Raw genomic sequence first — 23,091 nt, 5'->3', positions numbered from 1 at the left:
CACTGCAGGGCTATAACACTACAGTGCTATAGCAATTACTGGGGTTTATTAAACCCTCTGGGGGCACACAGAAGAAAAATGCAGGGAGGAATGTCAGTTGATGGAGGAAAGTGACCACAAAACTCCCAGATGGAAGCTTTATTGCCAATGTGCACACCTCTGCATTTGCAGCAACAGTGAATTTGAAACAGGGAATTCTTGCCATGTGGATGCAACAGCTGATGTCTGCCCAAAGCCATATATACATATGTTTTCTCTGTGTGATTTGTACAATGCCATACTGCTGGGGAGTGAGGCTGACTTGCATAAAAGCAGTGATCTAAGAGTCCTAGCAGTAGGGATGGGCACAAACTGGCTCACAAACTAAAGTTCATCAAAATTTTGGATGGTTCGTGGTTTGCAAAGCAATGTTAGTGAACTGAAGAAAGGCCATGAATCTTGAAGCAGTTTGTGACAGTTTGTGAAAAGTAAAAATCAGGGGTTTAACTGCTTTCTGTTCCTCACAAAAAACAGCTGAGTGGTGGAGAGCTCCCTGCAGCTCAGCTGTTTGGGCTCAGAGCCATTTAAACCACTGCTTTCTTCTTCCTGCCAAAAGCTGCAGGGAGCAGAAAGCAGGGGTTTAAATGCTTACAAACTGACACAAACTGGTTTGGGTCACAAACTGATGCATTGATTTGTGATTTGGTTCATTGTTCAGTCACAAACCCCAAACTGAACTACAAAAATGTAATTTGTGCCCTTACCTACCTAGCAGCCACTGCTCTTTGAATGTGTTAAGCACTCCGAAAGCAGGGCCTTCAGGAATCAAACAATATGAAGGATCAGGTAGGAATGGTCTTTATTAGCATAATTAATCAAGCATGTAAGGTTGCCTGGAAGAGGCAGATGTCAAAGGAAAGAAGCTAGTTGAGACAGAGGAGACCTGTATAATCATTGTAATCATAAATCTAATGATGTAGAGTTTTTCCCAGCAGTCTTTTGTCAAATGCTTATTTGGGTCAGTTCTAAATGCTTCCTGCAAATACCTATTCTACAGTGAAGAGATGTCATTTTCTTCCTCTATATCCTTTATCTAGCACCTTCAAGAACATCACAGTTTTATCTGGGTATAATAATCTTTCATGTGCAAGTACACTTCTGAAGAACTGTGTATACACATGTGTGCCCAGAATAAATCTTTGTTGGCCTTAATGGTGCCAGTAAACTAGAATTAGAGAAAGACCTGTTCAAATTCCTTCTCATGAATCAGTTTGGGTGACCAATCACTCCCTCAGCCTAACCTGCTTTATAAAGGGAACGATGGAGGAATCATACACATCACCTGAGCTCTTAGAGAGAAAGGCAGTATAAATGGTTGCCACATTTAGAACAAATGGAAGTTTTTGAACAATTTTTCAAAGGCAGCACCATGCGGAATGCATTACATACAGTTCACTAACCTGGATGTGATCAGCACATGGGTCACAGTGGCCAATCACACTTTTCAAGAAGGCCCATTGATGTCGTCTCAGCTGAAGCTGACTAAAGTTTCTACATGCCATGGTGGAGACTTGAGCCTCCAGCCATCGGCCACAATCCAGCAGCCCCACCAAGCTAAAACTCTACTCCTTCAGAGGAATACAACTCCCTCCAGGACAGGGTGACTCCTCAGTCTCCGAATAGCTTTTTCATTGACCACCAGCTCCTCAGCCTTGATTCCATTACCTTCTCCAGGCACCTGTTCAGGAGGACTTCAACCCAACGCAGGACAAGTAGAGCTTCTCCCATCTGCATACTGGTGGCAAGCCCCCAAACCCCTAGAGGATCTTTCCCAGCCATTTCATGTAGATGTTAAACAGCAGGACGGTGCAAGCTGGGTTTGAATAACAATAAAAATAATCACTATGCAGGTTAAAATGACACAAATCCTCCTTGCTTTTCAGAAGCAAACCAGAAAGAACAGCCCTAGTAAACAAGATGAAGCATGCAAAGCTCATAAAGCACAGGGACAGCAAGGGGCATCAGCAAATAAAGATGTTCAGGATCATAAAGTTGTTCGTCATAGCTGTAGGGTAGGGCTTGAATCCACCACCCTGTCTGGTTCACCCCATTCAAGAATGTGGGTTTAAAAAAAAGTGTTTTGATTTGTGACATGGAAGCTTTCATTTAAAGAACTGGGGTGTCTGGGGCAAGAAAATGTATATTTAGATATAATATCAGTGGCCAGCCACTAATACAAATGAGCCATAGCAATGATGGAGAGCTGGGTGAAGGAAAAACCAGTACACACACTCAAAAGTAAAATTTAAGTCATTTTAGGGATATCAGAATTTTCATGGTGTTTGTATACAAAAGGAAGAAAAGACTTCTATCAAAAAAGCAGAAAAATACAAGATCTCTGAGATTTCTGACACCTCATGGTTCAAGCCCTTTTGCTTCACAAGGTTCCCTCAAAACTTGAGTAGTTTCAGGACGCTTTTATTCTAAGTCCATTTAAAGCCTTCTAAAATGGAGTCAACCATTTATAATAGAGATTCCAGAGACTTTAGGAAGCCATCAGTAGCACCAACACATTATCAGGAGCAGAGCCTACCCAAAGACATCTCTTTGGCCGCGGTCAGATGTACATTTTTATCCGACACAGCAGCGCATGCTCATTGGATTAAAAGTGCACGTCCATACGACAACATCTGGGAGTAGTCGGTGAGTTGTGAGTATCCCGTCATGCTGCGACTTACTGTCGGACTTTTTTGATAGCGGATAAAATCCGGTTCTAAATGCTTGACAACGGGTCAAAAACGGATTTCCCCTGTCTGATCATGCCAGCGTTAGTGAGTCGTCTCAACTTGCATCCCAGATCAGCGCCATTTTTTTTTTAAATCTTAGCGATACAAAGGATCAGCAAAAGGCGAAGGGCTCCTGGGTGCTTTAAGCACCACAAAAGATGAATTCCGAGCAACTGCAAATGTTTCTTTTAAATTTTGTGGGATTGAATTTTGTGATACGATCATTGTTTAGTCCGTAGGCTGAGCCAATCAGTGGCATTGTTTATGCACATCCGCAAAGGCCGGGCCATCTGATCAGCCAACGATGGGACAGGCACTCGGCAAGGTGGAGGACGGGACAGGCACTCGGCAAAACCAGGAACGCCTTGCTGACGGATTTGATGGTGCGTCTGACCGCGGCCTTTCTGTCTGCCAAGAGAATCCTTAGAGATTTCACATATCCCAATTCCACTGTTTTTAAAAGCTTATCCTATCAGATTGGTAGAGAGCTCTATATATTAGACATTTGTAAAGGCAAATAAGGTGTCGAAATTTCAAGCAAATTGTGGTGAAATGCCTTACCCTCTCCACCAGAATTTATGCCAAAGTTATAATATTGGTCTGTATTCCATATACGCTCAGAGAGTGCTAAATGCTTTTCAGAGGATTAAAAGATACACAGTGGAAAAGCAGAGTGTACACAGGGTTGTCATACTGAGCTGAGCCTGGCAACTTGCTGAGAGCAGGGGCAGAGGAGTATGTGTAACATTGGCAATGGTGCCAACATCACTACATCACTTCCAGATAAAATTAGAGAGCTTCTGGAGTTTCCTAGAGCTACCCAATGTCACTTCTGGGTTTGATCTAGAAGTGATGTAGTGACCAGCAGCATAATTGTTTTTTATTTTATTTTTCCTCCAAAGCAGAAGGTCTGGCAAGCCTAAGCAGGCATGTCTCATCTGCTAGGGTTGCCAGGTCCCCCCAGACAACTGGCAGACTTATCTTGCTGGGGGGTCCACCCTGGCAATGTAATAGTTATTGGTGACCTGCTGACATTACTCCTTGCATGCCCTGAAGCAACATCAATGCATTGATTGTGACATTTCAAATGCCAGAACGTCCCTGGTTCCCTCTGGTGATGTTACATCACTTCCAGGTGCACCAGGAGAGACATCAGCACATCTGGACACCACCATTGCCCCCCCCCCATCGGTTCTCCACTGTTTTCCCCCCACACTTACTAACTGAGCAGGTAGTAGGGTTTTAGTTAATTTAGTGGGTAGGAGTTAATTAATTGGTATTTAGTTAGGCTTTTAGGAACAGGACAGATGAGATTAGTGGTTTATCCTATTCTATTGCCAAGTTGAAGCATATCGGGTATTGTTTGGTGGTTTAGTACTGTGGTTAGCATCAGTGTTACATCCTGACTGGTCTGAGGATCCTGCAGAGACCATTAGCATGTGATGACTGAGCTGGGGATCCCGGTGCTCCTGGGGAGGGGAAAGTACAGTGGTGGGAACAGGCATTTATATAAGGGAAGGAGGCCGAGATGCCAGAATGCTCAGCCCCCTTCCAGCCTGCGTCCCATCCTAACGGTTGCAAGCAGTGGGACCAAGTTGAAACATTCACCTCCGACATTGGTGCTGTGCAATGCTTGGTCCTCTGTCTTGAGGGATTTCCTGCTAGAACAGAATATGGGCCTGGCTTGCGTGACTGAGACCTGGGTGCAATATGAGGAGACAGTTGCTCTTTCCCAAGTAGCTCCTCCTGGGTTCTCAGTCCTTCACCAATCACGGACTAGCAGATGGTGGGGGGGGGAGTAGCAATGTTCATCTGGGAGGCTTACTCCTTCTGGGCACTCCTGGCCCCAAGGATCACCGGTGTTGAATGTACCAGTCTGGTGGCTGAGGTGCAAGAGAGTTTGGCTATTTGGCTGTGTACCAATCGCCCTCTGCACTGGCCAATGCCCTTCTGGCCCTTGTAGAGGCCATAGCAGGCTGGGCATTGGAGCACCCAAGACTTCTGGTCATGAGTGATTTCAATGTCCATGCTGATGACATGGGCTCCACATTGGCGTAAGACCTGCTGTCATACATGGCGACTCTGGGACTCTCTCAATATGTAACAACTCCCACCCATCAGTCTGGACACATTCTGGATTTGATCTTTGCAGCGGGAATGATAGTGGACCATATTACTGCTGATGCAGTGTCATGGTTGGACCACTATGCCCTGAAGGCCAGTTTGAACATCCCGCTCCAACTTTGTTTGGGCAGTGGGTGTATTTTAACCCACCCACACAGCCAAATGGATCTTATGCAGTACCAGACAGCTCTTCAGGATCCTTGGCCCCCTGGTGATTCTCTAGATGAGCTAGTGGAGACCTGGCATAACAGACTCACCACGGCCATCGATGAGATCGCTCCCAGGCACCCTCTGTGCCCCTGTACAAAGCTGGCACCCTGGTATACATCGGGATTACAGCAGATGAAATGGAGACTCACAGTTAGAGAGGCAGTGGTGGCAAGCCCACAACAAAGTGACAAGAACAGCTTTAAGGTCATATATGAGAACCTAGGGGTGGCAGTCAGGGCCACTAAGAAAATATATCTTATGACCATGATTGCATCTGCGAACTTGTGCCCAACGCAATTATTTAGGACAATTCAGTCTTTAACTACCCTACCACAGGTTATTCCAAATGCTAGGGAATTGGATATTGACTGTGAGTCATTTGCGAGCTTTTTGCGCAGATAAAGTCCTGTCACTCCGCCATGACCTCCTTGCCACTTTGGAAACAGTAAGTGAACTCGAGACTCCGAGCACATCTTCTAGTCAAGTTTTGGATTCTTTCACATCACTCAGCCTTGAGAAAGTTGACAGAATTCTCTCCACTGTGCGCCCAACCACCTATAGGTCGAACCCATGCCCCTCTTAGCTAATAAAAGTTGGCCGAGAGGAGCTATGGGTTTCCCTAAGGGAAATTGTCAACAGGTCCCTTCTTGAAGGAACCTTCCCTCAGCCTCTTAAAGAGGCCGTGGTTCACCCTCTTCTAAAAAAGCCATCTTTAGATCCGGCTGAATTGGCAAACTACCAGCCGGTGTCTAACTTGCCATTTTTAGGCAAGATTATTGAAAGGGCTGTGGCAGTGCAGCTTCAGAGTTTTCTGGATGATGCTTCCATGCTTAACCCACATCAATCCAGTTTTTGTCCGAGTCATGGGACAGAGACAGTTCTGGTTGCCCTCACAGACGACCTCCAGAGGCACCTGGACATGGATGGCTCAGTAGTGCTGATGTTGCTAGACCTGTTCGCAGCATTTGACACGGTCGACCATCAGCTACTGACCTGTCGCCTCGCTGACGCTGGGATCCAGGGGCTGGCCTTGAAGTGGCTTTCCTCCTTTCTCCAGGGTTGGGGACAGAGGGTGGTGCTAGGAGACAAACTGTCCCAATGACAGTCACTTATCTGTGGTGTGCCACAGGGAACAGTTCTGTCTCCGATGTTATTCAACATCTACATGCGCCCCCTCGCCCAGATTGCTTAAAGGTATGAGCTGGGTTGTCACTAGTATGCAGATGACACCCAGCTCTATCTGTTGATGGGAGGCCAGTCCAATTCCATGCCAGAAGATCTGTCTGCAGCATTGCAAGCTGTGGCAAGGTGGCTCAGGCTGAGTAAACTGAAATTAAATCTGATGAAGATGGAGGTCCTGTATCTGAGTCGCTGTGGTTCGGGACAGGAGGTCCACTTACTGACCTTCGATGGAGCGCAGCTCACACTGGTGCCAAGGTTAAAAGCTTAGGGGTGCTCTTGGATCCCTCTTTAACAATGGAGGCCCAAGTAGCTGCCACTGCCAAGTCAGCCTTTTACCATCTGCAGATGGCAAGACAGTTGGTCCCCTTTCTTGAACGTGATGACTTGGCAACAGTGATGCATGCCATGGTCACCTTGAGATTGGATTACTGTAATGCCCTCTACATACAGCTGCCCTTGTCCCAAATCTGGCAACTCCAGCTAGTGCAGAATGCTGCAGCTAGGCTGTTAATTGGAGTTCCTCTATGGGAACACATTCAGCCTGTGCTGAAATTGCTGCACTGGCTACCGATAGTGTACCGGATTCGCTTCAAGGTGCTGGTTATTACCATTAAAGCCCTATATGGCCAGGATCCTGCATACATTAGGGACCACCTTTCCCTGCATATGCCCCAGCGAGAACTTCGGTCCAGGTCTCAAAATCTGTTGACAGTTCCCAGCATCAGAGAAGTGAGGCTCAAATCAACGTGAGCCAGGGCCTTTTCTGTTGCTGTCCCTAGCTGGTGGAATGAGTTGCCGGAAGAGGTCAGGGCCCTGCGAGAGCTTCCACAGTTCCTGCAAAACAGCACTCTTCTGCCATGCATTTTAATGATGACAACACCTGCAGTAGGGGTCCCAACCCTCCCGCTCTAGCGGGGGACCCCAGGTTTCCGAGCCTCTTCCCCCGCTCCCCCAAAAAATGGAAGCGGGGGGAGAAGCGGCGTCCTCCTGCTGCTGCTGGCGGCATTGGGGGCTGCCGGGGAGGATGCTGGGGGTGAACAGCATCACCAGCGGGGGTTGAGGGGGCCGCCTGCACTCGCACTCCATGTGCTCCTCATCGGCTGCTGTGCTGCTGGAGGCGGCTGACCACGCAGTCGGTGTAAAGGACGGGCTTGAGGGTGCGCGAGCACTGCGGCCAGCCATAGCAGAAGGTCTCCACGCCCCGCCCGTTGCACCCGTAGCGCTCGCGCACCCTCAAGCCCGTCCTTTACACCGACCGCGTGGTCAGCTGCCTCTAGCAGCACAGCCGCCGCCGCCCCCCCCCCCCAAGTCCCAGCAACCCCAGGTGAGTAAGCGCCCTGCCCTGCCCCGCCGCGGCACGGGAGGGAGGGAGGCCGGGGGGGATGGAGCTGCCGAGGCCCGGTGGGTTGTCCTTGCCACCCTCCCTTCTCTGCTGCCTTCGCGGCTTCCCCGAGACGGGGCGGGCGGCTTCTGCGGCCCCACACCCTCCTCGGAGGCCCAGTTGCCCAGCGGTGTTTCCTGCAGAAACTGCCGGAAGAGCAGGGCCGCCTCTTCTCGGCTTCATTTTAGCTGCTCCTCCGAGATGGGCTCAGCCTAAGCCCATCTCGGAGGAGCAGCTACGGTGAGCGGAGAATAGGCGGCGGCGGCAGCCGTCCCCCCCTCCCCCTAGCTCCACCCCAGTGTCTCCTGGCTCCACCCCCAAAGTCTCCTGGCTCCACCCCCAAAGTCCCCAGATATTTCCGAAATTGGACTTGGCAACCCTAACCTGCAGCAATGGGATCAGTCCATAAAAACATTACCAACGGTCTACCTCATCATGCCATAGTGATCCTAGGACCTCTTAGAATGGTTAACAACCATTAGAACTTGATCGCTATCTGAAACCATGATACTAGCACACATAGATGTTTTAGCAATTGTTTTTATGGGGTTTGTTTATTTATTTATTACGTTAAGCTTCTATCCCGCCATCTCCGCAAGCAGACTAAGGGCAGCTCACAACATCACATTACTTCCATTAAAAACCAATAAAACATATAAAACATAATTACATATTTAAATTATTTAAAACATTTCATGGTGCTCTATTAATAAAGTACAGTATAGCGGTTCTGAAAGTTCGATGGTGACCATCAGTACTCTGCATGGAGCTCTATATGATGTCCAGTGGCAGCTCTCTCTCGGTTAAATGTTGAAGGCCTGTCGGAACAATTTGGTCTTACAGGCCCTGCAGAATGTAGAGCGGAGTGCCATAGTGATGTGTTGTTTTACTTATTTGGTCACACTAATGTGACTGTGTGACCTTAAATTTCTGAGCCGCCCTGAGCCTTCCTTTGGAGGGGAGGGCGGGATATAAATAAATAAATAAAATAAATGTCCCACCACCAGTGGGGCCTTGGTAAATCTATTCATCTCCCTGGTAGGAGGGCCATCCAGCTCAATAGATATGTAGATAATCTAGCCAGGAAGAACAGGAGATAGAAAGTCACACCTAAGCCACAGAGACTGCCGGGGGGTGGGGGGGGGATTCCCAAGCCTCCACCTGGGCAGGAAAAGGTCTTACAAGATCATTTCCCCAAACAAAAAATGGAGATAGGATTTCTATTTGACTTAGAGCTGCTGGCAGCTGTCCTTGCCCTCTGCTGCTTATAACAGCAGCAGGAGAAAAAGAATTAATCATCAGTGTCATGTGTGCTGCTCCATTACTTCTAGAAAAGTGCTGGAGGTGACACAGAAAAGCTTAGGAATGCCAGCTCCAGGTTGGGAAATTCCTGGAGATTGGAAGTGGATCCTAGAGAAGGTTGGGTTCGGGGAAGGGGAACCTCAGCAGGGTCTCATGCCATAAAGTCCATCCTCCACAGCAGCTATTTTCTCCAGGGGAACTGATCTCTGTAGTCTGGAGATCAGTTGTAATTCCAGGAGATCTCCAGGCTTCAACTGGAGGATGGCAATGCTAGCTCTAGGAATGGCTCCAGACTTGGTAACAAAATCATAGAGTTATTGGTGATTTACCCTATGTCACTTTCAGCCATTATGCACCCCCCACATGTTCCTGCCCCCTGAACCTTCTGCTGGTTGCCAGACATGCATCCCAGCAAGACAGACTCTGTCTAATGAGGGGACAGTAGCTGAGGCTGTAGAAGAGAATTAGCTGGTTAGGATAATTTGAGCAAATGTAAGAATGCAGGCAATATAGGCCATTTCCACTATGCATCCTTATCTAGTATACAGCATCTGGTTTATTTGTGTTACAATTCTGAGACTGACTGCTTGTCTCCATGATGCGCCCTCTTGTTACCCTCGCCCTGTTCTCAAGGGGAGGCAAAAATAACTAATGCTTTAGGGGACTGCTTCATGCCAGTGGTAGCCCTGCTTGTACTCCCACAACTTGTAAACTCAGAGAACTGTGCTGCAGCAATTCAGCTTCTGCCATGCCCAGGGCTTTTTTTGGTAGAAAAAGCCCAGGAAGACCTCATTTGCATATTAGGCCACACCCCCTTGGCACCAAGTCAGCTGGAACTGTGTTCCTGCTCAGAAAAAGCCCTGGCCATGCCACTGCACTTGGTAAGTTGCCTGCTTCTGGTGAATTTCTGTCCACCAAGAGCTTAGATTAGACTTTCTCTCCCTGTTCCATATTGCTTCAGTACTGCCAGGGACCTCTCTTTGCCCCAGCAACCTCTCCTCTGACCCCCAAGGCTGGGCTCTTTTACCAGCAGGATTCTATTTATAGAGAGCTATATTGTTTTACTATGAAGCTGGAAAGCATACCTAACCTGGACCAATAAAAGCTATCACTTTCTTTCCGACTTGCTCCCTATCAGTGTTCTGATCAATGCTGTGGGCTTCCTGCCCACTCTCTGGGAGGTGACAGCTTCAGGGCGCATGCCTCCACTTGTTTGGTAAACAGAAGCAAAACATGCATGTCAAGAGCCGTGCCCCAGGGAAGGATTTAATGAATGTTCAACTGGCAGTTGGCTTTCATGGAAATGTGAACAGTAAATTCACCATCTCGAACTAGTTCAACACAGATGTGGTTGGACAGGGGCTGCTGGCAGGTGCAGCAAAGGAAGGAAGGAAGGAAGGAAGGAAGGAAGGAAGGAAGGAAGGAAGGAAGGAAGGAAGGAAGGAAGGAAGGAAGGAAGGAAGGAAGTGGTGCATTTCAGGATCCCACAATGGCAACTGCGGAAACTGGCTTTATGTACAAATTTCATCATTCTCAGAATCTCAGTTTTCCTTTCCTGCAAAAGAATGAATATGTTCTAAAGCTTTTCAGCCAGGATACAAAGTTAGGGCTGTCAATATATGCATGATGCCTGGTAAAATTTGTTAAGCCTAAAGGAAGGGTTTTCGGTGATCATTAGTATACAGAGTTCCCTCCTCTTTGCCCCCTCCCCGTGACTAGTAGAAGCAGAATGAATCAGGGCTGGATTAACAATTAAGTGGATTAACAACATAGGCACTGACCTATGGGCCCCCATGACTTTAGGGGCCACAGGCTAGTTTGCTTCTCCAGGGCTGTGGGGAGAAGCCCAAGGAAATCAGAGTGCCTTACCTTGCAAAAGCCCAGGGAGATCAGACAGTCTGTTTCCTTGTAAAAGCCCTGGGGGTTGAAAAAGACTCACTTGCACCTTGACTCTGCTGGTTTGTCTTTGAAGTGGGGAGAAGAAAAGATTCCCTCTTGCCTTGTAAAAGCCCAGGGAGATTGTCTCTAGAAGGTGTGGGTGTGTGCCTTTAAATCTCACTGACTAGAGTTGTATGGGCCTAGTGAGCAGGCAGAGCAACAGGGCTCTGTGAAGCATGAGTGAGAAAGGAAGAAAAGTGTTTGTTTGGAGTAAAATTCCACACACACACACAGGCTGCTCTCTGTTTTCCTGTTACTCTGGAGAAGTTGTGGAAATTCAACAGACGCCAATTCCTGTGAGTAAATTGCCCCAGTGAGATCACAGGTGTGTGGGCTTGCAAACTCTTTATTTTGACTGCTCTGTGTGTGAGAGGGGGGTGGGGAGAAAGGGAGGGAGTGCAGTTAGTTGCACCGGGTGGGGTGGAATGAGGAAATGAAGATTCTATTCAGGGGAACTTCCCTGTTGTGTTTTATTAATTTTAGGGAATGGGTTCCAAAGTCCCCAAATATTTTTGAGTTGGACCTGGCAACCCTATGCTCTGTTGTCCACAGGGAATGTGTTTTGATTCAATCTTATCCCCCACGCTATTAAATCTCTATGTAAAACCTTCAGGAGACATCGTTTATGGATTTGGAACAGGATGTCATCAATATGCTGATCACACTCAGCTTGATTCTTCTTTACCCAAATGTTCTGATCATGCTGTGGAAACGAACCAGTGCCTTACTGCTGTGGTTAAATGGTTAAGGGCAGGGCTTTTTTTGAGCAGGAACACAGTTCTGGCTGGCCTGGCATCAGGGGTGTGTGGCCTAATATGCAAATGAGTTCTTGCTGGACTTTTTCTACAAAAAAAGCCCTGATTAAAGGTGAATAAGCTGAAACTGAATCCTGACAAGATGGAATTCATACTGGTTGGAAAGGCTGAGGTCTTGGAGCATTGTGCTCCCAACCATTGATGGGGTCCAGTGGCATTTACTGACTCAGTTATCTTGTTATATTTGATCCAGCGCTATTACTGGAGAAGCAAGTTAATACAGATGCAAACAATAAAGGCATTCTTTTAGTTCAGAAGATGGTGCCATTACTTAACTCCCTAATCTGATCACTTGGATCTCTACTATGATTACCTCAAGGCTGGTGATGGTGGAAAGTGTCATCAAGTTGCAGCTGAATTATGGTGACCTCATAGAGTTTTCAAGGCCAGAGATGTTCAGAGGTGGTTTGCCATTGCCTGAGTCTATGTAGCAACTCTGAACTTCCTTGGTGGTCTCCCATCCAAATAATAACCAGGGCTGACCCCACTTGGCTTCGAGATCTGATGGGATTGGACAGGCCTCAAGGCTAGACTACTGTAATGAAATCTACAATGGGCTTGCCCTTAAAGAGCACTCAAAATCTGCCGTCATTACAGAACTGGTTACTATTAGGCACCAGGCAGAACATGGATTCTGCCAGTTCTGCAGATGCTCCATTGGTTACTGATCAGTTACCAAATTCAGTTCAAGATTCTGGTTGTCACCTACAAAGCCTTTAATGGCCTTGGATCCACACACCTCTGCTGCTACAGTTTTACTTATCTGAACAAAGTTTTTAAAAGTGCCACCCTGCAAACTGCATACATTAGAGCTGTCCAGTCCATGGTATCTCACATCTTGTGGAATGGCCTGCCTGATGAGATCAGGAAGGCTCTCAACATTTCTGTCATCTCACAGAATGCACGAAACAGAATGCATAGAATGCACAAGAACATATTGAATGTTCAAGATGGCATTTTAAAATAGCTATTAGAACTGCAGGGAAATAGCATAGCCTAGGAAGGCACTTTTATAATGGAACTGTGATGATTGTTGCAGGTTATCACCTGCTTTTACTGCATTGTCTTATACTGTCCGGTTCCTGGGAATCAGAAGAAGAAGAAGAGTGCAGATTTATACCCCACCCTTCTCTCTGAATCAGAGACTCAGAACAGTTTACAATCTCCTTTATCTTCCTTCTCCACAACAGACACCCTGTGAGGTGGGTGGAGCTGAGAGGACTCTCACAGCAGCTGCCCTTTCAAGGACAACCTCTGCCAGAGCAAGGCTGACCCAAGGCCATTCCAGCAGGTTCGTGTGGAGGAGTGGGGATTCAAACCCGGTTTTCCCAGATAAGAGTCCACACATTTAACCACTACATCAAACTGACTCTCAGCTGGAGGAGGTGAGGGTACCAGCTCCAGGGTGTGATTTTGCTCCTAGGGTGGTGCACTTCACCTCAGAATGGGGCCAGAAAGGATAATAATAATAATAATAATAATAATAATACCTTTTATTTATATCCCGCCCTCCCCGCCGAGGCAGGCTCAGGGCGGCTCAAAACACAAAATACATTATACATCGACAATTATACTTATAAAATCATGATTAAAAATAGATTACAGGTTATATTAAAATTAACATTATGGTGGGCTGCAGAAGGGAGGCTGCAGTCACCTCTTTTCCCTCTCTGGTCCTCCCCATGCTTATTCTCCCTTCTCTCTGGGTGGTCCTCCGGGTAAGTCATGGGCTCTTCCACGTGCAATTGCTAGTCTGGTGTACTGGGTAAGTGCACAGACTGTTATGTGGGAGAACCGGGTTTGATTCTCCACTCCTTCACTTGCACCTGCTGGAGTGGCCTTGGGTCAGCCATAGCTTTCACAGGAGTTGTCCTTGAAAGGGCAGCTGCTGTAAAAAGCTCTCTCCGCTCCACTTACCTCATAGTCTGTTGTATGTGTGTGTGGGGGGGGGGGGGGAGATAGAGGAGATTGTGACCACTTTGAGACTCTGAGATTCAGAGTATAGGGCGGGATATAAATCCAATATCATCTTCTTCTAATAAAGCTAAATCCCCTGCCCCACTTCCTCAACCCTCACCTCCTCCCAATCCCTGCAAGGCTTATGTCAGTGTGGCTGACTCTGGAGCGTTTCTCATGAGGCATCCAGATGGGAGGGCCAAGGAAGTCAACATGGGACAGCTGATGCTTTGTCGAAGCCTCTGGCCCTTCGGTGGTTGTTGGCAAGAGGTCTGGGAGGGGCGGGAGCTCTGACCCCGGACATACACCCTAGGTTAGATCATTTGTTGTTGAACTGTTCTTTAATTCTGCAATTCTAGTCCTTTTGCACTGTCCACTGGTTGTCATACATTTTGTCTATACTGTTTTATATTTCATAATTCATCTTGAGTCACAATGAGAAAGGTGGCCTATAAACAAAGATTTTTTTAAAAAAAAATCCCTGTACTGATTTTGGAACAGTCTTTATCTTTCTTTCTAGCTTACTTGGCACGGTTGCTTTAATACAAAAGCAAGGAATGAGAATCCTGTCCTGAGTCCTTGATGGAAGGATGAAATAAATAAATAGCAGATATGTCATTAATAGAGAGGGAGACATAGTTTCATTGTTCTTTTATTCCCATCCTAATGAAGAAGAACCTAAGATTCTGTTTGCCTTTCTGATGGCTTAAGCAGACTGAAATGAATACCTCACTGATTCCAGTGTCTTTTTCTGGAACGGTAATAGTTAATGCAGTACCTTATCACTGTGGAAGTGGCATCATTTTTCCCCATATGCCAACAATGAAATTTCTCAGTTTCCCGACAATTAGGTCAACCTCTATTTGCAGCGATGACTATCACCAAGAGAGCTATTAAACATTGGTTAAAATTGATGAGAAATGACTGGGAGAAATGATATATGATCTCTCCTGTGTATCTCTCATCTCTAATTGCTGGGTTTCTTTTGACAAGTGGCTGAGGGAGGAACGATAAGATGTGACAGGTCAAAGAGATGACAGACACCAGAAGCTCAGAAAGGTGAATATTATTCTTGAAGTTTCCAGCCTGGCTCTGATCACACATCTTCCTAATTGCCTCCTAGAAAATATAGTAAAATGGTATTTTTCTTTATGTGTCAAATAGTACCAGTCATTCCTTAACAGAATTGTGCAGGATCCGATGAGGAGTACTTAAGGAATATTTGACAAAACCAAGCTGGTCTGGCAGAGAAGGGGAGGGGGAATCTGCCACCTGAAGAGATACACTCCAGCCTGCTTCTTCTAATGATGTTCCTCCATGGCTGACAGTCACTCCCATTGTGCCATTGAGAAAGAATGTGGAATGTGAGTAGCTTTCAGGCTGACAGATGCAGAGTTTAGGATTTCAGAAAAACCCATGCCTGAAAGAATATTCTTATTTATCCGCTTCCTCTCATGCCATTAAAAGTGGCTTACGAAACAGATCTCACGCACACACAAATAAGTCAGCAGCACTCCATTGTCTACCTCAGGTTCCTAAAATATCTTCTGTATAAAGAATTTTTGCAGTAATAGCGGTTATACCCCAGACAAGGTTTCTGGTTGAATTGGGACTTGTGACACTTGTGCCTATCACAATGCAGCATTGTTAGGCAGCATGCAAAACAAAAGAAGACCCAGAGAAAGAGATACAAAACAAGTCCCTGATCAGCAACCAGTTTTAATGGAAGTCCTCTCTGGCTGAGGGACCAGGGAATGGCAGTCCTGGGTCCCATGCAGTGTTCCCTCTAAGCTGAGTTAATGTGAGCTAGCTCACCATTTTTTAGCCTCTGGCAGAGAGGGGGGAAAAATCTGCCACCTGAAGAGATACAACTCCAGCCGGTCTCAGCTCAGGAAAAATGGCCCCAGAGCAAACTTTTATGCAGCAGCTCACAACTTTGATGCCAGTAGCTCACAAAGTAGAATTTTTGCTCACAAGACTCCACAGCTTAGAGGGAGTATTGGTCCCATTACTACATCCCAAATGAGCCATTGCTATACATGGTATGCATTGCACCCCTCTTTTGCCTCTCAGGGACTGGAAGATGCTATTCTGGAGGTGAATCTGGCCTAGTGACCAACAGCTGCTAACACTAATATAAGTAGCTGTATAAAGCAAACTTGTGTAAAGAGATTCTGAAGAACAAAACACACAAAGTAACATTCTTAGCTGGATAATCACTGTTAAAAATGTGTTGAAGCTTGTAAGAAGCAGCCTTACAAGGCATGAAGGCTTACATCCTATTCCACCACAGATGTAATTCTACTTTGTTTTTAAAAAAAACACCCTCTCACAAGAGCTGTTTGGACTTAAACAACAACTGTGTGGACCTGTAGAAAGAGGCTCATCAACCTCCTCCTTTGGAGGTTTTTAAACAGAGGCTAGATGGTCATCTGACAGGCAGATCATGAGAAGAAAGAGGACAGGAAGGGATGAATCTGTGGTCCTTTCTTCCATGTCCAGGGAAATGCTGATCGCTGCTTTGGGGTCAGGCAGTAATTTTTCTCCAGTCCACTCTGTTCAGCCAGGGATCCCAGAGGTTGTTTTATTTTTTCCCCCATCTTCTGGGCATGTAGCAGAGGTCACTGGGGGTGGGCGGGCGGTATTTGTGAATTTCCTGCATTGGGTGGAGGTTGGACAAGATGACCCTGCAGGGCCCTTCCAATTCTATGGTTCATTACCATTCCATGGAGAGTTTCCAAAAGAACTCACTACAAAGTCTCTATTAGGCTGAAAAACTATCCTTGCAATGGGGCTTTGGTAATCCATTTGTTGCTTTGATCACAAGGTCTGTTGGAATAGTGGTCATATGGGGATTGCTTCAAGGAGACCCTTCAAGTATGGGGATTCATTTAAAACAAATTATTTAGGAGATCAAAACCTCTCTCTTTGTCATGAGCCCTGACGAGGAGGAGCTGGAAGGGTTAACAGACCTGGAAGAGTTGCCAGCCAGTTCTTCAGCTGAACAAACAGCAGCTGGCCCATCAATCACTCTCCAGGCACCAGTGTCAGCTGTTGACGATCAATCTCCTTCAATCTCTCCTTCTCCCATCTCAAGAGTTTGAAGCAGGCTGCAGAAAGAACTTTCAGAGCAAAGACATGAGGCATGCCGATGCTTCAGATCTCTCAGCCCTGAGTTCTAGCAGAGTCACTGCCACCCATGGAGCAGGCTGATTGAGACTCCAATATAGCTTCCACCCAGGACCTGGTAATCTTGTGGAAGCAACAAGTCTATTCTCTGGCTTGCATCCACGCTCCTTCCTGATCCTGACCTGCTTGATTTCCTTGGCACCCTGACCTTTTGGCTTTTGGACATTGGCTTCTGGTTCCAGTTTGTGATTCTGCATTGGTGACTTGGCTCCTGCTTGACTTCCTGGACTTTGACCTTAGACTGGCTTTGGACTCCTGCCTGCCTGCACCCTGAGAATGTGACACTCTTCTTTCTTGTTCTACAACCTGCATATGATTTCATCAGAAGTGCTAAAGGTTTTCATCCCACACTCCTCTCTTCCAACAATATGGTATCTGAGAAGAAATGAGACAAAATTTTCAGCAGGCAGATACTGAGTTTCTTCAAGCAGAAATAGAAATGGTTGCTAAAAGGCTCAGATATATGAAAGCACAGGAAGCTTCCTGCTGTTGACAACAATGGCCAACACTCAATTAAACCCTACCTGGTACAGAGAATATATTTTCCCAATATTTCTTTCTGCTTTGCGCAGTTTGTTTTCAATGACAATGTTACTGTTGTTCCAGTCAACAGACCTGGATACCCATTAATAAAAAGACAGTGTGGAGGTGTCTGAAATGCTTACCTGGTAGTTTGATTGTTGCAGACATGGGGGATTAGAAGTTCTGTAGCTACATGGGTACTTTAGAATGAAACACACTGTGGGCTACAACAAAAGACCTTCTGCCTGCACTGTTGTTTCCTCCCCTGCCCCCTCCAATACACACAATGGGTAGCAACTTGTATGCCCCAACCTTCTTGTTACCAACTCAGGACTTCTTGTAGGAAAGGGCAGCTAAGGCATACAAGAAACCAGGATTACATTGAGTAGAGCAGTGTTAGTCCTGGGCCGAGGTCAGACACACATAAACTGATGATATGGGCATGGATGAAAGCCAGATGCATGTTGAATTTTATGCGGTTGTCCAAACATCAGCATCTAGCAAGGGTCATTGGCTCGTTCATGTCCTGAACTGCCATGACTGAGATGCAGACTTTTTTGATAGTACATTAAATCTGGAATAAGAATGCTTCCGATGACTCCCGCACATACTTTCTATGTTTGAACGCTCCATTGTAGCCAACTCGTCGCAAGCGCGCATCTGCTTCCCTGCGAGAGCCCACTCCAAATGATATCATTGCGCCAGCAATTGTTGACTCAGCCTTCCAACCTTCCAAGGTCAGTAAAATATGTACCCAGCTTCCTGGGGGGGGGGGAGTGTAATGACCGGGGAAGGCAATGGCAAACCACCCCGTAAAAGGTCTGCCATGAAAACTTTGTGAAAGCAGTGTCCCCCCAGAGTCAAAAACGACTGGTGCTTGCACAGGGGACCTTTCCTAAATGGGGGGGGGAGGCAGATCGCCCACCTTTGCTGTCTCCCTGCCAGGGGAGGAAGATGACCCACCTTTTCCATCTCCCCGCCAGGCGGAGAGAGAGCAAAGAGAGTTGCCATGCTCCCCCCCCCCATTTAAACACCACGGCGAGGTGTTTAAATGGAGGGAAGGAAGATCCCCCACCTTTGCTGTCCCCCCGCCAGGTGGAGGGACAGCAAAGAGAGTTGCCGTGCTCCCCCCCGCATTTAAACACCACATTGGGGTGTTTAAATGGGGGGGAGGAGGAAGATCACCCACCTTTACTGTCTCCCTGCCAGGTGGAGAGACAGCAAAGAGAGTTGATGTGCTCCCCCCCCCATTTAAACACTACCAGGCGGAGAGACAGCAAAGAGAGCTGCCGTGCTCCCCCCCCCCCCATTTAAACACCACGGTGGGGTGTTTAAATGGGAGGGGAAGGAAGATCATCCACCTTTGCTGTCTCCCCGCCACACGGAGAGACAGCAAAGAGAACTCCTGGGCTTCCCCTTCCTGTCCAGGTGTTTAAATGGGCGGGGTGCAGATCGTCCACCTTTTCTGGCACCTTTAAAAAAAAAAGCCAAGCACGATATCCCACGGTACTGTGCTTGCGCGAGTGTGAAATCCATCTCAAAAAATGAGGTCCGGTTGAGAGCTCTGATCAACCAACGATGGGACCAGCGCTGCTTTGAACTGAAGGATGGAGGGATGTCTGATCAGGAAATTTGTTGTAAAAAAGCTGCGGGGTATAATAGCAACGGGTTAGGGATGGATTTAATGGTGAGTGTGACCATGGCCCTGGACTGTCAATCCAAAGAAGCAGCTCCAACTCAGGCAGAATTTACCCTTGTTATAGAATGAGGTAGTAGAATTTGGAGGCCATGTATGGTCTCAAATGAAATTTTTCACTACTCTCCAGAGGAAAACAAATCCTCCAAGCTGGAAGATAGAAGAGCAAGAAGCAGGCTGGGCTAGAGTCTCCATTTTAGGATGTGTGTTTGCGGGCATGTGTGTGTGTGTGTGTGCATGTTTTAATTGCAGGTCAGCTTTTATAAAGGGTATAATAAAAACAGCATAATCTGCAGATGGAAGTGATATGGCCCATTCTGTCATGTGGAGGGTTCTTCTGGGAATAGAGGCTGGGACGATACAAATGCAAATGAGTGTTCTGCCACTGAACTATGGCTCCTCATGACACTCTTCTGGCTACTTTAGCAATGAAGAGAAGTCCCAACCCAAGACTATAAGGAGTTACCACATGAGCCATACCTCACAATAAAGAAAAAGAACAACTTGTATTGCACTCACTGAATGCTTTAAAATGTTTTAAGGGTGCAATAAAAATACATTGTTTTGTCTATTATACACAAAACCAAAATGAATGCAAATATCATGATTGCATGCAGGCATGGCAAATGATGTTTAATGTGGCCAAGTGCAAAGTAATGCACATTGGGGCCAAAAATCCTAACTATAAATACAAGTTGATGGAGTGTGATCTGGTGGAGAGAGAGAGATCTTGGGGTCATGCCAGATAACTCACAGAAAATGTCGAGACAGTGTGCGACTGCAATAAAAAAGGCCAAAGCCATGCTGAGAATTATTAGGAAGAGAACTGAAAACAAATCAGCCAGTATCATAATGCCCCTGTATAAATGAATGGTGCCGCCTCATTTGAAGTACTGTGTCCAGTTCTGGTCACCGCACCTCAAAAAAGGTATTATAGCTTTGGAAAAAGTCCAGAAAAGGGCAAGTAGAATGATTAAAGGGTTGGAACACTTTCCCTATAAAGAAAGATTAAAACGTTTGGTGCTCTTTAGCTTGGAGAAACATGGACTGAGGGATGACATGATAGAGGTTTACAAGATTATGCATGGGATAGAGAAGGTAGAGAAAGAAGTACTTTTCTCCCTTTCTCACAATACGAGAACTCGTGGACATTCAATGAAATTGCTGAGCAGTCGGGTTAGAACGGATAAAAGGAAGTACTTCTTCACCCAAAGAGTGATTAACACATGGAATTCACTGCCACAGGAAGTGGTGATGGCTGCCAGCATAGACAGCTTCAAGAGGGGATTAGATAAACATATGGAGCAGAGGTCCATCAGTGGCTATTAGCCACAGTATATTGATGGAACTCTCTGTCTGGGTCAGTGATGCTCTGCATTCTTGGTGCTTGGGAGAGGGGCACAGTGGGAGGGCTTTTAGTGCCCTGGTCCCACTGGTGGATCTCCTGATGGCACCTGGTTTTTTGGCCACTGTGTGACACAGAATGTTGGACTGGATGGGCCATTGGTCTGATCCAACATGGCTTCTCTTATGTTCTTATATCTGGATTCTATTTTTCTAAAGGGCCATTTACTGAGAGAGGAATAAACACACAGGAGTGTTATCTAAGCCACACAAACTGTGAGATGGGGCTTCCTCTGAGAAGGAAACATTAGAAAACAGGACACTTGCTGCTTTGTGGCATGTTCTAATGGTCGCTTTGCTTTGCCTCATGTGTTCTTCAGCTGACAAGGATTCAATGGAACTTGGATGAAACATGACAAGATTAAACACCAGCAAGTTATAACTGCTAGGGAGGAAAGTCTGTGTGAGAAACTGAATCGCAGATTCAAGAATCCATTTCACTTGCTATTTCTCCATTAATTTCACCTTATCAATACAAACACACATTTTACTTCTAGAATTGTTCCACAATGTTCCATAGGGCTGGAAAAGATTTCTCCTTGTTCTTGTAAAAATGATGCATATTTATGGCTTCTTTTGTGAATGCCATGTTGTGACTGCCATCGTTATTGACATTAAGGCATGAAAAAATAAAGCAAGAAACAAAAGGACTAAAGAAACTGAAGAAGTCTTAATTTGTGTATCACGGATTAGACACAAGAGAAGGGAATGGCCACTGACTGGCATTTTAGTTTATCATTCCTGATTAGCTGCTGTAATATTGGCACAGGCTCCCAAGAACTTGGCTGGGACTCAGCCAGCAGTAGCCACAATAGGCATTAGGCACCCCTGCAACCACTTCCTGCACCATCATGGAGAGTTGCCCCTGTAGGTGTGCCAGAACCAAAGGGACCACTGAGCACAAGTTTATTCCCAGGGCTCTTTAACATCCCAACTCACCCCTGTGGGGAGCATAAATTGGGTCCTACCTAGAGTTGTCAATCTCCAGGTGGCACCTGGAAATCAACTGCTATTACAGTTGATTTCCAGACAAGATCAGTTTCCCTGGAGAAAATAGCTGCTTTGGAGGATGGATTCTATGCAGGGGTGCCAGGTCCCAGGATGAGTTTCCTTACTTTTTGGGGCTACAATCGGCCTCCGGGAAGATGGTCAATGGGGGAAACCCCACCTCCATCAATGTCCCTGATGTGATAATGGCACTTCTGAGAGATGTCCTCGTGCCGGCAATGTCACAAAGTGATGCTTTAGTTTTTGGGTAAACTCTAGTTTTGCCCCAAAACCAGAGCATTATGTGCAATGTTCCACTCACCCACCAGAACGCCCCCAAAATCCCCCCTCTGCAATAGTAACTGGACCTGGTGGCAACCCTAATTCTATGGCAATATATCCTGCCGAGGTCCTTCCCTTCACAAACCCTACCTTTTCCAGACTCCACCCTGCAAATCTCCAGATATTTCCCATCCCAGACTTGGCAAACCTAGCAGACATTTTGTGGCTGGCTCTGCCTCCTGCAGGAGCCATTTTGCACATGCATTTTATGGCTGTACCCACCCCACTGAGTCAGAATTCCAAAAATGAACTCAGGCACAAAAACATTGAGGACCCCATGTCCTGTAGTTCTAATAGCCATAATCTGCATTGTTATATTACATATCAGGATTATATACTCATTAGAATTTATTTCATTTCACTCTGAGAATTACCAGAAACACATGTTGGAGCAGTAACTTGCAGTGTTACATCTTGGCACTGTGTGTGTGTGTGAGAGAGAGAGAGAATAATAGAATCATAGAGTTGGAAGGGACCTCCAGGGTCATCCAACCCCCTGCACAATGCAGGAAAATCACAAATACCTCTCCCACAAATACTCAGTGACACCTGCTCCACGCCCTGAAGGTGACAAAAAAAAAAACCCTCCAGGATCCCTGGCCAGACAGACTGGTCTGCAGAAAAACTGCTGCTTGACCCCAAAGTGCTAAACAGCATTCCCTTGGCACATAAGAAAAGGCCACAAGAACTAAACACTGATGCAAGCCTTCCTGCCCTCCTTCTCATGATCTGCCTGATTCACAGAATCAGCATTGCTGTCAGATGGCCATCTAGCCTCTGTTTAAAAACCTCCAAAGAAGGAGAGCCCACCACCAAGCCTATTCCACTGCAGAACTGCTCTGTCAGGAAGTTCTTCCTGATGTTTAGCTGAAAACTCTTCTGATTTAATTGCAGCACAATGGTTCTGGTCCAACCTTCTTGGGCAACACACCATCCTCTATATGACAGCCCTTCAAGAACCTGAAGATAGTGATCATATCATGTCTCAGTCATCTCCTCTCCACAGGGCCGGATTAACAATTACGGTAGGCCAACTAGGCACTGGCCTATGGGCCCCAGGCCAGCTCCCCCGCCCCAAGCTTCCAGCCTGCACAGCACAGCCAGCAACTGAGTCGCTCTTTGCCTGACTTGCCTGGTGCAGCTGCTCCTGGCATGGTTGCCAAGTTTGCATCTCTCTGCCTATCCCCCGCAGCATTGTCAAAGGGACTTTTGAGAAGGTCCCTGCTGCAGGGGCAGCAGGGTGGGTACTCCGGCTCTGAGATAATTTGCAAGGGTGGT

The sequence above is a fragment of the Heteronotia binoei genome, chromosome 8 (genome assembly GCF_032191835.1).
Source record: "Heteronotia binoei isolate CCM8104 ecotype False Entrance Well chromosome 8, APGP_CSIRO_Hbin_v1, whole genome shotgun sequence".
Lineage (NCBI taxonomy): Eukaryota > Metazoa > Chordata > Lepidosauria > Squamata > Gekkonidae > Heteronotia > Heteronotia binoei.
Note: the sequence above shows the minus strand (reverse complement) of the source record.